The sequence below is a fragment of the Peromyscus californicus genome, unplaced genomic scaffold (genome assembly GCF_007827085.1).
Source record: "Peromyscus californicus insignis strain IS unplaced genomic scaffold, ASM782708v3 Scaffold_15__1_contigs__length_86483966, whole genome shotgun sequence".
Lineage (NCBI taxonomy): Eukaryota > Metazoa > Chordata > Mammalia > Rodentia > Cricetidae > Peromyscus > Peromyscus californicus.
Window position 1 is genome coordinate 53,330,455 of NW_026294447.1, and position 24,501 is coordinate 53,354,955.

Sequence of the window (24,501 nt, forward strand, 5' to 3'; positions counted from 1 at the left end):
CCTACATGAAGTAGAAAAGGAGAGAAGCCCGTTCTTTCCTTTTCTTTTTTAAAAAACAAGATGGCTGGCTTCCCCAGGGCCCAGTAGGGGTGCTGGCTATGATGTGACAGAATTAACTCCAGCCTCGGTACTGACTGGCAATTACAGCAGCTGTCCTTTTAAACTGTCTCAGGTCCCTGAGGCCACAGGGACTTCCAAGCAGAGTGTACGAGGGGCGTTGCCTTTCACCTTGGCCTGAGTGTCCTGATTCATCTTGTAATTTCATTAAATCCTGTATCACATACCACAGACATATTTCTCTCCTAACAGCCTGTTCAGGGGATCCAGAACGTTCCAAATGCAGTGTGTTCTCCGCCTGGTTTTCTTTCTTAAAATCAAATAACTCTCCTCTGCGCTCAGGCCCGGGTCTCACACGGCTCGCTTAGATTAATAACATTTGCGATCCTGCCCATTAGGCAGCGAGGCAGCGAGCAAGCGCCTTCTAGCCAATTCCAATTCCAGATACTGCGCGATGGAAACTATTTCTCCCGACTGTTGCCAGCAGCGAGCTTTCCTCTAACGGCTTAATTATGATTCAAGATTGTGTCCAGAAGCCCGGGGCTCGGAAGGAACCCAGCCGGCGCATTTACAGACTCCTGGGTCAGCGCGGCCCTGCTTTTCCATTTTGTAAGAGGAAGAAAAAGGCAATAGCTGTGTGAGAGGGAGACAGAGACACAGACACACACGCAGATGGACAAACGTGGGCTTATAGCCACAGGAGGAACCCCCAGCCACTGCCACCCTGGAAGGAAGCTGACAACCAGGTGGGAACTGAGAGGCGGCAGGTACAGGTACATGACGTCACAAACTGCCCTGCCCAGCGATCCTCACGGATGTGAGGGGAAGGGGTGGGGGTGGTCTCTTCTGTGTGAAAGCAACAAATTCACGTTCAGTTCTGTACGTGCCCGAGAGATCGTTCCGCAGGTAGAGCGGGCTGCGCTGCAAGCATGAGGACCCCTGTTCAACTCTCACAAAGTCCGTCTACTGTAGCACCCACCCCGAATCCCAGTGCTGGCAAGACAGAGTCCCGAGGCTCACTGGCCAGCCATGCTAGCCAGTCACTGAACTCCGGGTTAAGTGAGAGACCGTGACTCGAGAAATAAGAAGCAGAGTCATAGAGGAGGGCATCTCTGGCCTCCACACATGCACACAAAAATGTGTGCCTGTGCACCCAGACATACACGCATGCCTACGTACATACTAAATGAGTAATTCTGTCCTCAGCTTTCCCTGCCATGTGACCTCAGACGGTCATTTTTGCCTCTCTGATCATGTGTGCCAACTTAATTACAATTCCAGATTACATCCAGGAGCCCAGAGCCTCAGAAAGAGCCCAGCCCTCAGTGGAGGAGGGAGAATGTGTTTTCCTGGAACTGGACTGAGGTTTGTCAAGTCAATGTAAGAAGCATTTGGGGCTGTTGTGTGCATGAGCAGGGGGCATGTTTCTGAGTCCGGTTTCCAGACACAGAGACAGAGCCTGACTGGTTAGTGAACAGGTAAACCTCTGGGAGGCTGAAGGGACAGCTGGACACTCACGGACTGTTTCCTCAGCTGTAAGGAGGGCTCATAATGGTGTGTCTTAAAGACAGATGCGTCCACACCTCTCACCATTGTGTAGCAAAGTCTATACCTGGCCAGATGCAGAACACGAGGTGAAAGTGGGTATCACAGTTAACCCATAGGCAAAGAACAAAACCCGGGAGGCAAGCCTAGGTCTTCCAGGAAGCTGACGCAGCAGTGATCCACCTGCCAGCGGGAGCAGGAAATCTGGCTCGCAGGCTGGAGAGGCTCAGGACTTCAAGTGAGCAGCTTGGCCAGCGCAATTGACAGAAGAGGGTCCTCCAAGATGACACCCCCATCCATCTCCCCCAAGGTATGATTTTTTTTTTTCCAAGCGGGGTCTCTTCTAAAATGTCCGGTGCTGTCATGATGTACAGGTGTCTCTCTAGCAAGAGTTGCAGGCATGCACCATGCTCTACCTGAAGGAGGTCACTGTCACACAGGACAGATGGCCGTGGTTTTTAAAAGATTCCTTTAGTGTCCAACAGGTGTGTGTGTGTGTGTGTGTGTGTGTGTGTGTGTGTGTGTGTGTGTGCATGTGAAAGGCTAAGAGGCAACATGTCAAACTGGTAACATCACTGTATGAGTTGCTTTTCTGTTGCTGTGATAAAAATCCCCTGACAAAATGCCACTTAGGGGAGAAGGAGTTTCCTTTGCCTTACAGCTCCAGAGGGACAGAGTCCACCATGGCAGGGAAGACAGGCCAGCGAGAGCAAGACGCTATCTGATCACAACTCATCCACACATGGGAAGTAGAGAGGATAGTGGGAAGCAGGGAAGCAGGGGCAGGCTATTATATAAATTCTCAAAGCCTACCCACCATGAGGTACTTCTCCCAGCAAGACTCCACCCCCCTAAAGGTTCCATAACTTACTCAAACAGTGCCACCAGCTGGGGACCAAGTGTCCAAACATATGAGCCTATGGGGGACACCTCATATTCAAATCTCAACAACTGCTATTGCAGGACAGTAGGATTGTCCAGCAGACGTTTCTGTATTTTGCCAGTGCTCCCTAGGGCATTGGTACTGTCCTTCTTGTGACTAAAGCAAAAATAGGAAGGGAGGGTTTGTTTTGGCACAGTTTGAGTGTCCAGTTCACCATGGCGGGGAAGTCATGGTGGTAGGAGTGTGAACCAGTGGGTCACATGGCATCTTCCGTCAGAGCAAAGATAGATGGACGTACCAGCTCACCTTCTCCTTTTTGTCCAGTCCAGGACCCCAGCTCACGGGACGGTGCTTTCCACACTCAGGCTGAGTCTTCCCACCTCAGCACCCTCATGTACACACCAGGACCATGTCTCCCAGGTGTTTCTAAATCCAGCCAAGCAGACAGAGAAGATGGACTCACCTAGAGAGTGAGAATATATGACTTTGCACCCCGAACATGTATGTTCAATAATGTCTAATCGCCAACAGCATGGCAATGAGCAATCTTTCACACTGTCCTTCCACACTCCCCCAAACCACAACCCAGGAAAGGGCTTCAGTTCCTTTCCTGTCTCTCCCTCTGAGATGAGCACCTCAGCCCCGAGGCCTGAGGCTCTTCCCTTCCATATGTTATTAATGTCAAAGGCGGGTAACAGAGACAGGTAACAGGAAGCATGCCCCTTCAGAGACGATGAAGGAGGTGAGTTTCACAAGGACCGAGGACAGAGCACAGGACGCATATGGAATATGGACAGCAAAGCTTCCCGAAACACCAGGATCTGCTGTGTGTGGTTATAAAGCAAAGCACTACAAAACACAGTGGCTCCAAGCAACACAGCTTAGTGTTCACAGTTCTGCACACAGGGATCTTGGCAGGGCTCAGCTGGGTGGCCATGCTGCTCCAATGGCCTCCACTGGGATTACCAGTTTCTGAGATGCGTCCGTGTGTGCAGCACCGAGCACTCTTCGGCATGGTGTTCTCCTCCCTCCTCTCTGTGTAATTTGCATTTCTTTGCCTCAACCAAAGGCTGTTCTTCACAGGGTGCAGGAGCCTCGAGGCATCCTAAGGCTCCCCCCAGGTCCTGCCCAGTGTCACCTCTACCATCTTCTACAGATCAAAGCAGGCCAGGTGAGTACTCAGAAAAAGGGAGCCGGACACGTTTCTGAGGGCAGAACAGTACCACATGGATTGGAGGGAGGGACTGCAGATGACCACAGCCTAGAGACAAACATGCTCAGCGCTGCCATCTGCTTGTGGTGGGAAAACACCTATCTCCCACTCCCAGCATGCTTCACACCCTGAAGTCCAGAAGAGAGGAGACCCAAGCCACACCAGGAGCCATACTTTGACAGACATCTGTCTCAAAGCAAGCTCCCATGACAGACTTCTTCCAGGAAGGCTTCACTGCAACACAAAGTTCTAATAGGTCTTTTAATAAAAACCCAGAACCAGATATTGGGGCAAATGCTGAAAGATCAGAGAGACAAAGGAACAAACCACTGCCACATCTTACCTCTAGGACCCCCTAGCCTAAAAAGGCCTTAGTTCCTGTCTCCTCACACCTTATATACCTTCTCCCTGGGATTAAAGACATGTGATTCCCAAGTACTGGGATTAAAGGTGTGTGCCACCACTGCTTGGCTCTGTTTCTCTCCTAGACTGAGTCAATCTCACGTAGTCCAGGGTGGCTTTGAACTCACAGAGATCCAGAAGGACCTCTGCCTCCCAAGTGATAGGATTAAAGGTGTGTGCCACCACTGCCTGGCCTCTATGTTTAATCTAATGGCTTGTTCTGTCCTCTGATCTTCGGGCAAAGTTTATTAGGGTACACAATATAGCACCACACTTCACCTCCTGGGTAACAGTCACATTGTCTCCTCATCCCCCATGCCAGCCTCACTGAGCTTCTCCAATTCTGTTTCTCACCCATAGAACAGGCTCAGTTGTGTCTGCTTTTTGTGTTACTTGTGAGAATGAAGCAAGATGCCTGTCGGGGTGTTGGGCCAGAGAAGGTATGGGATAAATGTGTCATGCCTCCAAGAACCTGCTGCAACCAGGAGATCCCAGAGCAGACATCGTGGAAAGCACAGCTCATGGTTCTCCATCCTCTTTATGGCGACAGGGTGGCCATGTGACTCAGACCAGCCAATCATAGAACCTCCTTGCTCTGGATGCAATGACTGGCTCAAGGCAGGCCACGTGACTGAAGAGTAGCCAATCAGAGTCCTACCCTGGGATTTCTGAGTCTATTGCTGGGGAGAAGTAGCCTTTCTTCTTGAGTCTAAGAAGTAGAGCAGAGGTGAGGCAATCTTTGCTGCTGAGAGACAGTAAGAGTGGGCAGGAGGGAGAAAGGGAGAGTGAGGAAGAGAAACGGAGGGAGGATGGGAGAACGGAAGTGTGGGGGTGGTTGGGAGGAGGCAAGGTCCCTACTTCAGTCCTGGAACCCACTCCAATAATGTCCCCAGCCACAGCAGCCTTGAGCCCATTTCTGCTCAAACCAGTGTGGCCTGGGAATCCTGCAGATGCCAGGGAGAGTCCTGCCTAGTACCAACCTGGAGACAGATTGAGAAGGATGAGGACAGACCAAGAGGCAGAAGGAGGGAGGAAAGAGAAATGCAGCCAGAACCCATTGTCCCTGGGTCACTGGTACTGGGCATCAGTGTCAGAGCACACACCCAGCTTCGCCTCTTCTTGTCCTCACCCGGACATGCGCTTGTGTGCCTTCGGAGACAAGACCACGGTGGCTCATTATGGAATTATCAGGGGAAGTGGGAAGTAAACGGGCCAGCGCAAACAGCCCGGTCAGTGCAAATTCCAGGGTCTTCCAGGCGGTGCTCTGGAGGTGCATGAACACTGGTGGTCCCAAGCTCTTTCATCAAGCCTCCAACTGGTAATTACGCCCTTTTAATCGCTGCAAAGTTACCTAGCTTAAAGAAGCAGGCCTCAGACTGGTGCCTGCAACCCTCCAATCTCTTGCTTTGATCTGATTTTCTCTTTGTTCTTGGCCAGTTTAAAGGGTACTTGCGTGTCCCACGGGAGCAAAGTTAATGGGGGTACTGTGAGCATGCAGGCATCCTGTTCCCAACTTGGAGCTAAGAAGTGGTTTCCAAAAGCAAGTGGGGGAGCTGGGCAGGTGCAGCCCCACCCTGATGCTGCCAGGGGTGCCTGAATGGTGAGTCACAAGAGGATGAAAGAAAACCAAGAATCTTTCAGTGCACCTATGTGTGTTAGGTAGGGTTCTCTAGAGGGGCGGATCGACAGGATGACTCTACATTATGGAAGAGATCTATTGACTTGTGTGATCGAGGCTGGGTGACCAATGACGGCTTCTGCATTCTGAAGAGGAGCCAGTAACTGCTCAGTTTGTGAAGCTGGATGCTTCAGCAGCCCCACTCGGGTGTTGAGGACCTGGGAGCTCCCGGGAAAGTCACTGACACCAGGTCCGTGTTGGACAGCGGAAGGAGCTGGAGTCTGATGGCAGCAGTGGGTGGGCACCCCCTGGCTAGGAAGGAGCTAGGTAGAGCTCGCCGAGTCTACCATGACTTCCTTTCATCTGTGCTGCACCTTAAGGGCAGCCTTCCTCTCTGTTAAACCTCTCAGGAAATGGTTTCTCAGAGACACCATCACCCTGTGCTTTATGTCATGTGTACATCTCTGCTTTGTGTATGTGTGTGTGTGTGTGTGTTTGTGTGTATGTGTGTATATGTGTGTGTGCGCATGTGCGTGCAGGACAGCAGTTAACATCGAGTGTCTTCCACCTCTCTCCATCTCATTTTTTCAACAGTGTCGCTCACTCAACTTGGACCTCACTGATTGGCTACACCAGCCGTCCAGCAAGCCCACAGGGATCCTCTCCAGTGTTCATTGAGGTGTATGCTGCCACACCCAGACTTATACGTGAGTTCTGGGAATGTGAACTCAGGTCCTCATGCTTATGGGCAAGCAGTCTACCAACTAAGCCATGTCCCTAGACTCCTATTTTTGTGTTTTTTAGAGACCATGTAGCCCTGGCTATCCTGAAACTCGCTTTGTAGACCAGGCTGGCCTTGAACTTAGAGATCTGCCTGCCTCTGCCTCCTGAGTGCTGGGATTAAAGGCGTGTGCTGTCACTGCCCGGCCTAACTTTGCTTCTGAAGAGCACACAATTCCCAGCAAGACTTCTGAGTCATAGGTGGTCACTTTGAAGCTGGAACGGTGATGAAGACCATCATGACTGTTTTGGGAGCTCTTGTGTTCGGGTTGCAGGCAGATGGCAGTGGTCCCAGGCTTTGGACAGAAGGGACTTTGTCCTCTTACTTCCAGGGCTCAGGCCAGGCTGACTGATGCTCTGGTGGGTCCCTCTTCTGCCAGTGGCCGCTAGGAACTACCAGTGCTTAGCTGTCAGGCAGGAAAACTTAGTCATCCTGTTCTGTTTCTCACGAGGGCAGCTAGAGCTGTAACAGGCAAAGGAGGGAGAGAGAGTTTTCTTTAAGGATGTGGCCCTAGTGGGGCAGCCGTGCTCTGGTAGATGGTCCCACACCCACACACACATGGCCAGCCCAACTTGGACTGGTATGTATGTATGTATGTATGAATGAATGAATGAATGAATGAATGAATGATATGAAGTTGAGGGGGTTGAGAAGGTCGGATCCGGGAGGAGTTAGGTGGAGGAGTAGGAGGGCAGATATGATCAAAATTTGTTGTATGCCTCTATGAAATTCTCAGAGTTAATTAAAATATTATATTAAAAAATGAACCATCACTCACATGACATACTTCCAAAGTGTGCCTAATTACTACTATGTGTGAGTTAAACAAATTAAGACAGACATGGTGGTGCAGGCAGGCCTGTCATCCTAGTGCTCAGGAGGCTGAGGCAGGAGGATCACAAATTCAAGGGCAGCCTGGGCTATGTAGCAAGACCCAGCTGAAGCTACACCACACAGTGATGGAGTGCTTGCCAAGCAGAAGCAAGGTCAGGTTCTAATCCCAGCACTATTAAAAAAAAAAAAAAAAGACAAAACTCCAGTACAAAGAACTGAAGAGAAAAACAACACAGTGGCCACAGGAGAATGGCCACGAAGGCTAAGATAAGGTAAGCAGTTGACTACAAAGTAGTAATTTCAAATACTGACAACAATAACAAATCACTGCACAGGAAGCTCTCCCAGGAATATTGTCGGGTGAATAATCAGGTCAGAGAATACTAACGTCAGACAGAGACCCAAGAGCCCAAAGCTGCAGGCGCTCACAGATGAGAACACATGCACATGCATGAGTATATAGACCCTGATGCAGGCCACAAACTGTGGTCTCCATGGGGAAGTGGGGGAGTTGAGGGCAGGACTGGATTGAAGGGTCAGATTGACTCCAGGCTCGACAGTGACCCAGCAGTCACATTTACAGCAGTAGCAGCAGCACCTAGTAGAGAATGCCGTTGTGTACTATTTGCATAATTAATAAAATTTAAAATGAACCACTGTGAACGTAACTGGGGATCCACGCAATTTCATTCTGAGACCCTGAACCACGACACCCTCCATTCACAGTTACAGAAACCGAAGCCTCTGGAAGAGATGAAGCCAGCCCACACTTACCCAGGGTAGGAGGTTTATGCTCAACTGGGTGGAGCGTCACCAGCAGTTTGCCTGTGGTTTCGATGACTCCCTAAAGCCTTCTTGCTGAGGTCTTTCTCTCCAATTTAACAGGTTAGGAGGTGGGATCCTATAGGGCCATGGGGGCTTTGCCCTTAAGAAGGGATTTGTTGTAGAATATTATTTTAATAGTTTTATATTAATATTGTAATAATTTTAAGGTGTGTTACTTTTGTTTATGTTGCATTTGTTTAACTCTATGAAGCTGTGTTACTGTGCCTGTCTAAAACACCTGATGGTCTAATAAAGGGCTGAATGGTCAATAGCAAGGCAGGAGAAAGGATAGGTGGGGCTGGCAGGCAAAGAGAATATATAGAAGGAGAAATCTGGGAGAAAGAAGAAGTAGACAGAGAAGGAGGAAGACTTCAGGGGCCAGCCATCCAGCTACACAGCAAGCCATGGAGTAAGAGTAAGATTTGCAGAAGTAAGAGAATGGGAAAAGACCAGAGACAAAAGGTAGATGGGATAAGTTAAGGAAAGCTGGCTAGAAACAAGCCAAGCTAAGACCAGGCATTCATAAGTAATAACAAGCCTCCATGTGTGATTTATTTGGGAGCTGGGTGGCGGGACCCCCAACAGAGTCCAAGAGCAAAACCAAGCAACAACAGGGATTAAAGCCATTATCACCAGAGTGGGTTAGTTCCCATCGGAGTGGGCTGGTGATAAAAGAATGGGTACCTCCCTCCCCCTTTTTCTTCTTTCCCCCCTCCTTCCACCATGCTGCCAAGGCATGCATGTTATGCATGTCATGAGGCAGCATGAGGCCCCCACCAGGCATGGCTTCTGCATCCTGGATGTCCCACCTCCCAGCACTATGAGCCATGCAAGAGTCTGCTTACTGTATCAATGGCCAATCTGTGCTATTCTGTGATGACATCTCAAAAGAGACTAAGCCAGTGTTTCTACCACAGCACACAGCTCCCTCCAGCCCAGATCACTGAGCTATTTTCTCAGCCAAGAAGCTTGTGCCACAGTATTCACATTGAGTCTTCCTGGTCATGTCAGCCTCAGGAGACAAAGAGAGCCTGCAGCTGAACAAGACACACACAGGACTGCTCTCTGTCCTTGGTGTCCTGTGGGCCTTGGGAGAGTGGGCTCCGTGCTCTGTGGGTATGTGCTCTGAACTTTGCCTTCAGCTAAGTCTGTAAACAGTATAGCCTCTAGATGACCCCCTAGCTTCCCTCCTGTTCATAATTAGGAAAGCCCCGACATGCGCACATGGGTAAATGCATGCTGCGATCAAGCAAGTCCCCCCTCCCCTTTTTTTCTTTATGTGAACTATTTTGGCCTAATTCTTTTAGCTTTTTTTTTTCTCCTCAAAAAGAATGGCTAATATTTCATGGAGAAAGATAAGATCTTGGTTTAATAGAGTTAGCTTCAATTGACCTTGAACCGAATCTACAAATTTCTTCGAGGTGACCTCTTCATCGACGCTTGATACACATTCACAAATCAATGAACTGAGAAGATTCCCATTTAGATAACAGGTCCAATCGAGGCTCCAAAACAAAGGCAGATGGCTGGGGCTGGGGAGTGGGGTGGCAATATGGGGGCATCTTGAAGTAACAGGGAACCTGAGGATGACAGAATGACAGGCTCTTAGGGTTACAGAATGCGGAGCTAGAGGGGACCCCTCGATGAAGTATGGCAGATGACGGAACTGTGCGCTCACTGGGAAGGAGCTTTTTTCACCCCCAGCACCAAGATGGCACATAGTAGGGGTGCTGTAAGTATTCCTTAAGCGAACAATGAAAGGCCAAGGAAGCAAGGAAATGAAAAAGAAGCCAGAGGAACTAGGGAGAGATGGCTGTCGGTAAAGCTCATGAACAAGGACTGGAGTTCAATCCCCAAAACTCACATTCAAAAAAAAAAAAAAAATAGCTGGGCATGGTGATATGAGCTTGTAACCCAGCATTAGAGAGATGAGGACAGGTAGAACCCTGGGGCTCGCTGGCTAGCCAAGCTTAGCCTGTTTGGTAAACTCCAGGCCAGGGAGAAACCCTATCTCAGAAGAAAAAAACAAAAACAAAACCCAGCATGGTGGTCAGCATCTGGGAATGACAGCGGGGATTGTTCTCACACTCCATGTGTATGCTCACATGTACACTGCACGTGTCTCCTGTGTGCACTGCCTAGAAGTGTTCCTGTGGCAGTTGCAAGGATCATCCACAGAGGGGTGACTTTTATTACCAGATAAGTTTAGAAAACACTAGTTTAAATGCTGCCTTTATCACAGCTTTAAATGGTGGCTTTATCACAGGACTTCTCAGAGCATCGAATACACCAAAGGTGAGGACACACCTCCATGGGAGCCAAAGTGGATGCAGCTCTTATCAAAGTTGACTGCAGATGCCTCTGGGTACACCTTGAGCTGGCATGAAGGCGGCAGGGTGCAGCCGAAGCCAATGGGAGGATCGCTCAGTGTGGTAAATCCTCAGGCTGTGACACTCCCAGCTGCTTGTTCATCTTCGCCCCCTCTCAGTGTCTGCTTGACTGTTTTTTTTATCACACGGAGCTGCCCTAGACCACATCCTCCAGTCACCCCTTCCCAGTCCCCTTGTCCTCCCTCTGGGCACAGGGCTCGGGTGGGTTCAAACGTAGCTCCGCAGCAGGGAGTAGAGTGAATGTTGCCGGAGGGGTTGAACACTCTGCTGTTTGGAAATGTCTCCCAGCCAACATGGCTGGTGCTCAGTAAAGTATTGGGGCTTTTCAAGAAATGTGACGGAGAGGAGACTGGGGAGACTGGAACGCCACTTTATCTGAGAGCAATGGCTGGGTCCCACAGCCCACTCTGTCCCTGTCTGAGTCTCTGTTCCACAGACACCTCCTCCAATCTGACAATCCACCTGCTTGTCCCCGCCCCCATCCTTTACCCCACACTCTAATTAATACCTGTCTTTACCACAAGGTTGTTTTCAGTATCTCATAGCCCTGTGTCGCCAGCAGGTGGTCCACAGGGCCAGGCTGTTGGCTTTGCTCTCTTCTGTGTCCCCAGCTTGCTGGCACTGATTCTGCATTTGGCACCTGCACACACTGCTTGTGCACAGTGGACCCTCTGTGGATGCTGAGGGACTCACAGAGGGCTTGAAGCTGAGAAGCCATGCTAGGATGTCATTCCCAGAGTCTCATTCCCAGAAGCCGTTCCCCACGGGACTGTGCAGATGATGGATGTGGTATGTGAGCAAAGCATGATACTCTAAGATGTGACTCTGACAGCATCTCCTTGACAGGGAGTAAAAGCTTAAAGCATCCCAAACTGAGAGACATGGTCCAATGCCCCTGCACAGAAAGTCCATCAAGTGCTTTGCTCAACATATTTTTATTATCGCTGTTGATGACAATGTCTTCAGACAGCCATGCCACAGCTACTCATGTGGCCCACGTTGTGCTGTTAGGTAACTGAGCCAAAGATTTCCTTTCCCATTAAAAGACACAGGATCGCCCCCCCCCCCCCAAGCAAGCACAGAACCCATGCCAGAGCCCCCAGCCCATTAAGTGTCAAGTGAAGATGGGAAAGTCTCCTGGAGCTCCCGAGACCTAATCACAAGGTAACCCGTGGGACCTACCTCCAAGTTAGGTCCAAGAGCTACCTTGTTCAAATGCTTTGGCTGTGCTGGGTGCGTGGTCTAGTTGAATGGAGAGTTGGCCTCCCCTCTGGAGGTCAGCTGTGCAGAGGAAGACAAAAAAAGTGAGAGGGAAGGAGAGAAGGGCGGAGAAGAGTGAAATGGCTGTCCAAGAGAGATGGGTGGCCCGGCCAGGCCCACTCAGGGCTCAGGGCCAGCGAGCAGGTGTAGTGGGTAGCCAGCCAGCAAGCAGGTGTAGTGGGTAGCCAGCCAGCAAGCAGGTGTAGTGGGTAGCCAGCCAGCAAGCAGGTGTAGTGGGTAGCCAGCCAGCAAGCAGGTGGAGTGGGTAGCCACTACACGCAGGTGGGATCAAGGCTGCCAGTGGAGAGCATGGCATAGCGCTCAACGGGTGCAAAACCAAACACCTCCCAGGCTAGGTCCTGCAAGACCTGGGTCTGATAGGTGAGGCACTCGTGGTACTGGCTGTGCCAGCTTGCAGGTGGGCTTCACCACCTTGTAGCCCTAGTTGAGGCCATGGGGTAGTGCAGGCCCACGGCTGCTGCTCACCAGGGGCGGCCACAACAGGAAGCAAAGGTTAAATGTTTTCATCTAAGGGATATAGTATTAAGTCTCATCAATGCATCCTAGCCAGAGCAGCCTGTGATTCATGCCTTTACTCAGCATATATGTATTGAGTGCCTCCTGGATACTAGCCCATCTGCTAGGCCCAGGGGAGATGTAAAAGTTGACTAAGATACTGCACCTCACAGCTTACAGTCTGAAGGGGACTAGAACACGCTTAACTCATTTTAAAACCCTGCTGCCCAGATCTATACCACAAACACAGCAAGCGTCTACTTATTGCTTGTTAATCAAACATCGGTTGTGATCACTAATCAAAACCAGATTGGTGTAGATAAGAGAGACAAGAAAATTCCAGAGTTGTGTTAGAGTACAGGGGGAGTGTTCAGAAGGCTACTGCAGGGAGGGGTGTGAAGCCTCCTGGGGGATGGAGGAGGAAAGTCTGGCTCCCTTGCTTCTCCTTGAGACCCCAACAGGACTGGAGAGACCTACTGCCTGGTTCCATTTCTCTCCAAGGACATCCCTGACATGGCTTCCAAGGGTACCCAAGGGATGAGGGGTTCCCTAGATTCACAGAGGAGATGGAGAGATCAGCTGCCCCTCTGGGGGTCTCTAATCAGCACCCCTCACTAGCTGGGAAGAAACTGTGGTCTCCCCAGCTCTTCTCCCTCTTGGACCAAAGCAGAAGGCAGCTGTGGAGGTTCCCGCAGCCAGGGCCCTCTGTTCGGTGCCTAGGGAGGCTTCAGGTGCCTGAAGAGTGGGAAGACCCAGTCACACCCCTTCATTAACAGCATGGGCCAAATTGGAAACAGCTGTAAATAATTAGACAATTTAAGTGCTGTGAAAGAGGAATAATTCTGCAGCCTTCGTAATAAATCTTAGGCTGTCTCGGTCTCTACACCGGACCTAAACTTTTTCCCTTTTCTTTTTTTTTTTCCTTCCTTTTTGCCAGGGCGACTTAACACATTACTCATAAAAGAAACAGTGTCCCTTTTGTTTAGGCCGGGTCTGCTTAATAACAAAAGAGCCCGTGGCAATTACAGGGGCAGCTGGGTGACAGGGAATGCCCTCCTCTGACTGGCTCAGGGGCTCCAGGCCCGACAGCAGCCCCCTGACCCACAGGCTTGTCCGGTGCGCCTTGAGGTCTGCTCAGAGAGATCTGTGATTTCAATTGGCTCCAGATTTGGAGGATTGCGACAGAAAAGACTCAAGTGTTTCCCCACCAACAAGCAGGACCTGGAGCACACACAGGGTTGAGTCACCACGGAGGCCAAGCACCTGTCTGTTTTATCCCGATGATCTAGGCGGAGAGAAAGGGAAGTGAGGATCCTAGGTCAAGGTAGAGAGGACCTGGAATGGCAGACAGTAATGTTGAGTAGCAGAGTCAGAGCCCGCTAGCACTGGAAAGCTTGTTTCAGACTTGGTGGAGCAGTTTGCAGCTGATTAAATAATCAAAATCACCGTGGGCTCCCGGCACAGTAGCGTAACAGCTGTGAGAGCATCCTGGAGGATTAAGTGTGAACTTTGAAGCCAATCTTGGCTTCTACTACTGCCACTCCTGCTTCCTAACAGTGGTCCTGGGTGAGCCATTTCCCCCCTCTAGAGGCCTCCATTTACTCGTCTAAGAAATGGGTAGAAAACAGATTCTAAAGTCTGTCATGAGGATAAATGAAGTCACACACACATGCTTGAACCCAGACCCTGCCTCTGACAGTGACCCCATGTCCTTTGTTCTGTATCGTGACATAGTTGTCATTATCTTTCCTTGATATAGCTTTTAAATCTGTTTACAAAATCAGAAATTCTTCATGGATTTTCCAAAATAAATACATACATAGCCTTAAAAAGAGGGACAGCCATGTGCACCATGCATTCCTGCCTCTATGCAAATTAAACCATGTTCATGTGTATTAATGAGATTGGCATTGAAGTACAGTCCTACCCAATAAATGGGGAATATACATGAAAGACATCAAAATCTCAGTTATCACTAAAGTTCCAGGTAACCAAGGCACTCAAAGGGCCACTTCACACGAACTCATTCTTAACACTTCAAAAGATGATGAATGAAAGAGAATGAGGTTTCAGTCAGCATAGAAGGCTCCTGCTCTGGAGAGCAGAGCTAGCTCCCCTCAACAACTGCCCAGTGAAAGAAGCTTAGGACCATATTACACAGTGATTACAACTAACTCCCAGGTACCTCGGGGAACACAGTGTCCACATGCCACCCTCATGTCTCTGTCACCCTGTGGCTGGCCTTAGGATGCTCCCCTGCGAAGCATCTCTCCCCGTCTGGTCTCCATGGTGACTCCGCAAGGCTCTTCTGGAACAGCTGTCTCTGGTCTTTCAAAGCCAAGCCGAGAGCTTCCAGGTCCTCTGGCCTGGGGCTGAACAATGACTCTTTAGGCCTGAAGCCCTTTCTACTCTTACACTAGACGTCACTGGGCCCTGGGAGACAGCTTGGGGGATACCAGGCACCTTCTGCTGCCAAGGACCAAGGCACAAAATAGAGGGGCTCACAGGATGCTCCCCTCACCCACTGATGATCAGCCCTGGAAGGGAGAATCACACCCCAACCAAGGTGGACAGACATGGGTTGGGGCAGGGGCTTCCGAGAGTGGGGAGTCCATTAGAACATTAGCTACTTGTGTTATCACTTACAGTACCCTGGGTTAGAAGACATTTAAAACAATAAAACTATGGGGCAATGTTAAAAAGAGAAGCCGTGAAGGGGTTGTTCCCTGAGACATGAGTCCTCAGATCAGAGAGACAACAACCCCCCACCCACCAATAGCTCATTCAACCAGCCTCTGGGCCCTACCCAGAGTATCTGACCTGCATGGGATTGGAGAATATGACATGGCTGCCATACTCCCTGGTGACATCCAGTGACCATGCTTTGAGACTCATATTAAGCCAATGTACATTCAAAGTGTTGGGGTTCTTCAAAAAGAAAAAAAATCTACCCACCACCATAGAAAAATGTCTCCCCAGGAGACTGCAGTGTATGCCTGGGGGCTGGGAACCTCCTGCGAAAGGATCCCACAGATGCCTCTTGGAGTTCCCAGTCCAACGACAGTGGCCTCACAACTGCTGTCGACCCCAGTGTCCGTGCTAGCCTGTCCTGGGCAGCATTTGTGTGGGTGGCAGGTTCTCCCCACAATCCCTAGTGTCTAAGGAAGTTCTGGTTTCTTTGAAATTATACCAGTGCCTCCGTAATTCTCTGATGATAGGGTTGCCCAGGGTGAAAGCAGGCATTGACTGCATGTGGGGAAAGAGAGGGAGGGCAGGAGGCATGGAGCCGGAGGATCCCTACACAGTGCAGCTGGGCCGGGCTGGGGGCACTACCACAGCCTCGCCCAAGGGAAGGACTAGAGAAGGCCTCATTTGATGGTGAAACCATTGCAGGGTGGCCTTGGCAGGAGATTTGGGGGCAGCGGATGCCAAGCTGGGATCTGTAACCTTCAAGTTCATTTCTCATGATTGCCATACATGAACATCATCTTGGCATCTTAAAATAGCAGGGAGCGAAGCTGGAGATCAGAGTGTTGGCAGACCATGTTCCCCTGAGGGGGGGTCAAGGTGCTCTACCTGACCCTGTCCAGCTTCTGGCGACTCCAGGTGGTCCTTGGCTGGTGGTAGCATGGCTCTGAGCTCTGCCTCCATGACCACATGGCCTCCTCTGTATATATCTCCCTCGGGTATCTCATAAGGACACTGATCATTGGGTTCAGGGGCCCCGCCCCAGACAATGTAAAATGATACTATCTCGGTGTTACTGACGTCACAAAGACCCTTTTCCAAAAAAAGGTCAATTCATGGGGTCTGCGGTTAGGACATGGACACCCACCTCTGTCTACCCAGTCTTTGTAGAGAGGGGGACTGATGCATGCTATCCACACTCTTTCTCTGTGCTGCATAAGGAAGAAGCCGCATCTCCTGAGGTCCAGATTCCAGAGTCAGGATCTCAGGAGCGGGAGGAAAGAAAGAGGAGGAAAGAGGAAATTGGGGAGGGAATAGATTAAGAGGAACACAGCATCCTTCCCAGAACCAAGTTCCCTACAAGCCTGGCAGCCATCCAACACTAAGCAGACTCCAGCAAAGCGAGGGCCACATCGTCCTTGATGACCCTCCCTGGCTTTTATGCTTCAAGTGGTCATGTCTGCTCCATCCTTCAAACGGAGTTCCAGCACAACTCTGGAGCCTGCCCAAGAGAACTATTAACTGTTCTCTCAAATGTCCCAGAGTTCTAGGTCTGGGGTCAGGAGGGAAGGATATACTGCAACAAGGCAGAGGCAATGGGTTCTGCTGAGAGGCCAGAGGCAATGCTCATCCAGTCGTTCTACAGAAGCGTTCCGGGAGGAGACTGTAAGGTTCTGGAAGTTCCGGAGACAGGCTAGCTTCTGCACTCTACTACAAGAGTTCTATCAGTATGGCGGATGTCACTATGAAAAAAAGTACAGTCCACGGAGATATTTGTTTTTTCTTTTTAATGGTTTCTAGGAAAGCAAGGGGTGTCCTGACAAAGGCTGACTTGTGGCTTTGTCGTAAGTGATAACAATGCCACATGCAGAATGGTTCAACTATCAGCCTTCAGTGGTTGAGGCCACACTGTGTTGGGCAGAAGTGGCCAGGCCTCAGGCTGCAGCTGAGTATGTCCTGGTCTAGAGGGGCAGCAGGCCCCCACACTCAGAGGATAGACCATAGGCTGCCTCTGTCTGATCTCTTACAGTTGTTCTCAGCTGAAGGAGAGTTACACCACATCACCTCCTTTCTCCCTTGTCATTAAGCAGGGGCTTGGGAAGGGGGTGTGGAGATTGAGACCACAATAGGAAAAAAAGAAGGCATGAGCCATAGGTCATGAGGGTCCATGGCTGTGGGGTCAAGGTTAAGTCAGGGTGAGTGGGTTTTACTCCAAAGACAAAGGTAGCGAGGAGCCACCTGCCCACAGGCCTGTGTGAAACACAGATGTTCTCCTAAGAACTCATGTCACTCGTGGGCAAGGGGTAAAATTGAAAAATTTTATTATACAAAAAGGAATATGTGATAGAAATTTAGAACACACATGAGTAACTTCCAAAGATATTCTGCAAACAAAATTAAATATTTGCAGTTCACCACAGAAGAAAGGCGCATCTCTTACAACTAATAAGTCTGTACATCATAAGTAAAGGACCACAGCTCAACAGGAAATCAACAAAGGAACTGAATAAACAGATCACAGTAAAAGAAATAAAGACCTGACTTAAATGTGTTCGAACGCACCCTAAATTCACTCTTGGTAACAGAAATATGAATAAAGTATGAGATTCTCTCTTTAATTTCTCAATTTACAAAGATCAAAACCCATGTTTTTATACATATTGGTTGAGGTAGAGGATGACAACACTCATCCTCGGGAAACCGAAGTTCAATGTACACACTCCTAACCCAGCAACCCCAGTCCAGGACCCTGCCTCTAAAATAAATAAAAATAAAATGAATAAGTAGGTGAACCAAAGCTATGATGTATGCTTATTCTAGCATTGTGATTTCCCTGAGCCTTAAAATCCCTTCCTCAACACTAAGCCGAGGGACATCAGGTATCTCCAACTCCTTTTCAGTTGACCACCTTATGACAAATGCTTCAGCCAACCATTCAAACTTTTGATAGCTTTTTTTTTTTAACTGTGAGAACTTCCATATTAAACCTAGGCTCTCTACTCAGTAGGCCCATGTCCTAGGATTTCTGCTGCTGTGCCAAGACACCATGACCATGGCAACTCTTATAAAGGAAAACATTTAATTGGGGCTGGCTTACAGGTTCAGAGGTTTAGTCCGTTATCCTTATATTGGGAAGCATTTCAGTGTGTAGGCAGACATGGTGCTGGAGAAGGAGCTGAGAGTTCTATATCTGAATCAGCAAGCAGGAGAAAGAAAGGGAGAGAGAGAGAGAGAGAGAGAGAGAGAGAGAGAGAGAGAGAGAGAGAGAGAGAGCGCTTGGCTTGAGTCTCTGAAACCTCAAAGCCCACCCCCAGCGACACACTTCCTCCAATGAGGCCACACCTACTCTAACAGGGACACATCTCTTAGTAGTGCCACTCTCTATGAGCCTGTGGGGACCATTTTCATTCACACCCACATTTCACTCCCTGGCCGCCAAAGACTTATAGCCATCATAATGCAAAACGCATTTAGTTCAACTTCAAAAGTCCCCATAGTCTATCACCGTTTCAACAATGTTTAAAAAGTCCAAAGTTCAAAGTCTCTTCTGAGATTCATGGCAATCTCTTAGTTATAACTCCCTGTAAAATCAAAATGAAAAAGCAGATCTCCTACTTCCAGCATACACTGACATAAAATATACATTACCATTCCAAAAGGGAGGAAAGGCAACCACGTTCTGTGATTAAAGTCAATGGGAAACTACAACAACCTAATCCAGGCAGGATGACAAAGGGCACAGACACATCGGGAATGAAGGTGTGGGTCACTCCTCCAGGAAAAGAGCCGAGACTTGATGAGGTTCTTGCCAAGGGTGGAGGAAATACAGAATGGGTGATAGAGGAAGGTAGTTATAAATGCCAGCAGAGGCAATGTGACCAGTTGCAGAAATGAATATTGTAGTTGACATGAGTGTTTCTGTTGTATTTTGTTAATAATATATTTGTACAGATATTTGTCTTTTCTTTCAATTTATCATGCGCTGTAATGTCAATTAAGAGAATATCAATGGTTATCATATTTAAGTTTCAGATACTAAAAAAAGTCCCCTAAGGGGCATTGCCACCTATTCTAAATTTCTAATGAGTTTGTGGTTGTACAACATCCATGGCTAGGCCCCAGGTGGAGCTCCAGGAGTCCAATCAGCGAGAAAGAGGAGGGATTGTATGAGTGAGAGATGTTGAGACCATGATTGTAAAAAGCACAGGGACAAATAGCCAAACTAGTGGAAACACATGAACTATGAAGCAATAGCTGAAAAGTCCCCAACTGGATCAGGCCCTCTGGATAAGTGAGACAGTCAATTAGCTTGAACTGTTTGGGAAGCCCCCAGGTAGTGGGATCAGGACTTGTCCTTAGTGCATGAGCTGGCTTTTTGGAGCCTGGGGCCTATACTGGGACACTTTGCTCAGCCTGGGTGAAGAGAGGAGGGGACTGGACCTGCCTCGACTGAATCTACCAGGCTGAGCTGAATCCCCAGGGGAGTCCTTGCCCTGGAGGAGATGGGAATGGGGGGTGGGTTGAGGGAGGGGGGGCAGGAGGAGGGAGGACAGGGGAATCCGTGGCTGATATGTAAAATTAAATTATAAAATAAAATAAAAAAGAAATAGTTACAGCATGTTGTGTGTAATTACGACCTGGTTAAACATATAATGCATTTGCAATTGTATTTCATTTGGAAATTAATCATGACATAAGGAGATGTGATTGTATGTCAAGTTGACAAGGGGTAGACATGACTATTCTTGGTTGTCAACTTTATTACTTCTAGAATGAACTACAATCCAGAAATGGAGGATGCACCTGTGAGATTTTTTTTTTGCTTGGTTTGAAGGGTTAATTCACTTCTAGTATGAACCTTTGAGGTGGGAAGACACAAGCCTTGAATCCTGATCTTGAGGTGGGAAGATACACCTTTAATCTGGACCACACCTTCTGCTGGAAGCCTACATAAGGAAGGACATGGAAGAAGGAAGCTTTTGCCCTTTGCCTGCTTGCTCTCATCTTGCTAGCAAGTCCACTCCTTCACTGGCATTAGAACCTACTTCTTCAGGATTCCAGTGTCTACTGAAGGCCAGCTGAGACATCCAGCCTAGTGCAACTACTGGATTCTTGGACTTTCTCTTCACAGGCAGCCATTGTTAGATGATCTGAACTGCAGTTTGTAAGTCATTCTAATAAATCCCCTTTATATAGAGATAGATAGATTAATTCTATAAATTCTGTTATTCTAGAGAACCCTGACTAATACAGCCCATATCAGCAAACTCAACCTTATAGAGTTTAATGTCACTTCCATCATTATCCCATATCCTTAAAATCCACTTCCACGAACATTCTCCAGACTTCTGCTTGAATGCATTAGCAAACTCATTAAGCTCTTTAGTTGTAGCGTACCTCCTCATGGACTACACATTCTATCTCCCCTCTAGGAGCCTGCTTAACCTGAAGTCTGGCTATAGATCTAGAAGCAACTATTGATGGGCCCTGATGACCCCCAACCATAAAACTCTTGTCTTGCCTAGTGATGTTGGTTTAACAGACAATGAAGTATGAATTTCCTCAGTCAAAGGCAGAAAAGACAGTATTTCCCAATGTTGGGGTATGGAGGGTGGAGAGGCTACTTCCTCAGGTGAGATAAACCCTTGAGAATCTGAGGGGTCAAAGTTCCCAGCCTCAGTAGGGTCCTCCCACACATCTCCACTCTAAGTTGCAGGGTCCCATTCTTGACCAATTAATGCTCTCACTTTAGCCACTGACACCCTCCAAGGCTGGGTCTTGAATTGTCTTTGTAATTCAGCCAATCTTATAACGAGGGCTCTGGTGTGATTTTCCACACCTTGAGCTCCGTGACTGCTAGAGAGAAGATTCTCTTCCAGGACACACTTAGAAACCTTTAGACTGTTTGTGCACATCTGGAGCTGGTCAGATTTATCACTGAGTTCATTGTCCTTCACCGATTCTGAGATGCTAGAAGTTGGTTAATTTTACTTTTTTCCTTTGTCAATTTATCCAGACATGCTAGGAGTAACTAACCATCAGCATCATTTTCCCACAAATTGTCAAAAGTTTTATGTACAGAGTCACCAAATGTGTTACCTCCCACAGTTGGTGAATCAAGATAGCCAAATGCATGTATCTCCTTAAGTTTGTAAAATAGCTCACACCATGGGCTTTCTATAATCTCTGAGCTTCCAGGAGAGGCTTCAGTAACTGTAGGTGCTGGCAAATTGAAAATCCTATTCTATCGCTTCTCGGCCTTTTGGCTAAGATCAAGTGTAGTATCTGTTCTTATCAGTTTAATATCTGAAAATCCTATTCTGAATACTTAAAGTTCTTCCTTATACTTCTGTTGCCATAGAACCATTTCTGTATCAAAATCTGTATTCAGGTTCTCTGAAGGAACAAAACTGATAATATATAATATATGCATATATAATGTGATATATTATATGTAATATATCATATTAATATAACATATATATTATAAGATTTATTAGAATGGCTTACAGGCTGTGATCCAGCTAGTCCAACAATGGCTGTCTACCATAATCACACTGATAATGCCAAGGCCTGCGAGTTTAAGATGTAGCTGGGCCCTCTTGGATCACAGCTACTGTCCTAGTTGGAGTTTCTATTGCTGTGATGAAGCACCGTGACCAAAGCAACTTGAGGAGGAGAGGTGTTATTTGGCTTATGCTTCCACATCACTGTTCATTATTGAAGGAAATCAGGACAGGAACTCAAGCTGGGCAGGAACCTGGAGGCAGGAGCTGACGGAGAGGCCATGGAGGGGTGCTGCTTACTGCTTTGCTTTCCATGGATTGCTCACCTAGGACTACCAGGCTACAATAGGTTGCACCCACCTCAACACACATCAACCGCTTATTAAGAAAATGCCCACAGCAGTGCTTCTCAACCTTCCTAAGGCTGTGACCCTTTAATACAGTTTATCATGGCATGGTGACCCCCAACCATACAATTATTTTCATTGCTACTTTGTAACTGTGATTTTGCTACTGTTGTGAATTGTAATGCAAATATCTGTGTTTTCTGATGGTCTTAGGTGATCCCTGTGAAAAGACTCCCAAAGGGGTCATGACCCATGGGTTGAGAACTGCTGCAACCCAATCTTTTTTTTTTTTAATTTTTTAAAATTTATTTTACATACAAACCACAGTTTCCCCTCCCTCCTCTCTTTCCATTCCCTCCCCTCACCTCCTTTCTCCCCCCCCCCATCCACTCCTCAGAAAGGGTAAGGCCTCCCATGGGAGTCAACAAAGCATGGCATATTAGGTTGAGGCAGGACTAAGCTCCTCCTCCCCCTGCATCAAGGCTGAGCGAGGCATCCCACCATAGGGAGTAAGTTCTCAAAAGCCAGCTCATGCATCAGGGACGGATCCTGGTCCCACTGCTAGGGACTCCACAAACAGACCAAGCTACACAACTGTTACTCACATGCCGAGCACCTAGGTTGGTCCCACACAAGCTCCCTAGCTGTCAGTCTAGAGTTGGTGAGCTCCCACGAGCTCAGGTCAGCTGTCTCTGTGGATTTCCTGTCATGATCTTGACCCCCCCCCTCCTCCCGCTCATGTAATTCCTCCTCTCTCTCTTCAACAGGACTCCTGGAGCTCGGCTCAATGCTTGGCCGTGGATCTCTGCATCTGCTCCCATCAGTTACTGGATGAAGGTTCTATGATGATAGGGTAGTCTCCAATTGGTAATCTCCCCATAATGGCCCCCTCTATCAAGATATCTCTTTCATTGCTCTCACTCTCTGTCCCTCCCCCAACTCAACCATCCTGATGCCTCATGTTCCCATTCCTCATCTCCTCCCCCTTACCCCCTCCCCCAACCCCCAGTTTACCCAGGAGATCTCATCTATTTCCCCTTCCCAGGGCGATCCATGGATCTCTCTTAGGGTCCTCCTTGTTATCTAGCTTCTCCGAGGCTGTGAATTGTAGACTGGCTATCCTTTGCTTTACATCTAATATCCACTTATGAGTGAGTACATACCATGTTTGTCTTTCTGGGTCTGGGTTACCTCGCTCAGGATGGTTTTTTCTAATTCCATCCATTTGGCTACAAATTTCATGATGTCTTTTTTTTTTTTTTTTTTTTAACCACTGAGTAATACTCCACCATGTTTATGTACTACGTTTTCTTTATCCATTTTCGGTTGAGGGGCATCTAGGTTGTTTCCAGGTTCTGGTTATTACAAATAATGCCTACAACCCAATCTTATGGAGGTATTTTCTCAATTGAGGTTCCCTCCTCTCGGGTGACTATTGCTTGTGTCAAATTGACATAAAGCTAGCCAGCCCAGCTACAGTAGACTCCAAGTGCCTGAGTGGTTAATCCCAAACCAGGGGAACATTTCCCTAAGCAGTTTTGTAGGACTATAGTTTGCTTAACCCAGGAAAGCAGTGACAGTGCCACTGTCTGAAACTGTTTTCATGCAATTCCCTCTGCTAAAAAGTTAGTCTCTTCTTCTCCTTCTCCTTCTCCTTCTTCTTCTTCTTCTTCTTCTTCATTTTTATTCAACCTCACTCAGATTTTCAAAGATTTTAGTGGAATATGGCCAAATTCTTTGTCAGACTGTAACAAAATGTCAAATTCCCTGTGGAGTTCTTCCCCTCTGAAGCCTCATGAGCATCCTCTCTCATCTACATTTCCATCAGCATTCTAGTCTGCCAAGCTCTCAGCAGAATGGCCCATTAAGTTCTGAGTCCAGCATTCTAGAGCTGCAGCTCTTAGCTCTAAACCCACCCACATTCCTCCTACAAACCAGGTCTAAACACCTGTGGTCAGGGTCATCACAGCAACATCTTCACTTCTGGTAACATCACAGCAGCATCTCAACTTCTGATAACAATTTTCTGTATCAGCTACTTTTACCTTTACTGTGAAAGTATAAATACCTGACAGAATTTAAGTGAAAAATGGATTTATTTGCCTTACAGTTTAAGGGATACAGTCTATCAGGGCAGAGGATGGCAGCTAAGGCACTAGGCTTAGGTCAATGCAAAATAGAAACCCAGAGGGCAAACACCAAACCCTGCAGCTCCATGTTGAGCATCTGGGGATCACAGTAATATCACCTGGGTTCCCTCAGGCTTCCTGCTTGTTGTGAAGCTTGTATTATCACTTCAGTGGATGTAGAAGCAGAGAGCTCAGGCCAGAAGTGAAACTGGACTATATAACCCTTGGCGCCCCCCACTCCCACCCCAGTCACCCTGTTCCTCCAGTTAGACCCTATTCCTAAAGGTCCCACAGCCTCTCAAAGCAGTGTCATCAGCTGGGAACAAAGTGTCCTAACACATGAATCAGGGATACTTCCTAATTCAACTCATAACGATGGCATGCACATCTCAGCTCTTGAGTTTTCCTGAGCAAGCTGTAACATTTGAGTGGTTGCTTCATTAGCTGATGAGTTCAATAAAGTCTCCACCATGTCATTTCATATTTTAAGTGCACTTTTAAAACTTT

The 24,501-nt window shown here is 48.1% G+C and overlaps 1 pseudogene; it reads left to right on the plus strand.

The window, feature by feature from the left end:
- The first annotated feature begins 21,258 nt into the window (after nt 1–21,258).
- LOC128111388 (uncharacterized) lies at nt 21,259–21,381 on the plus strand (annotated as a pseudogene).
- The last annotated feature ends 3,120 nt before the right edge of the window (nt 21,382–24,501 follow it).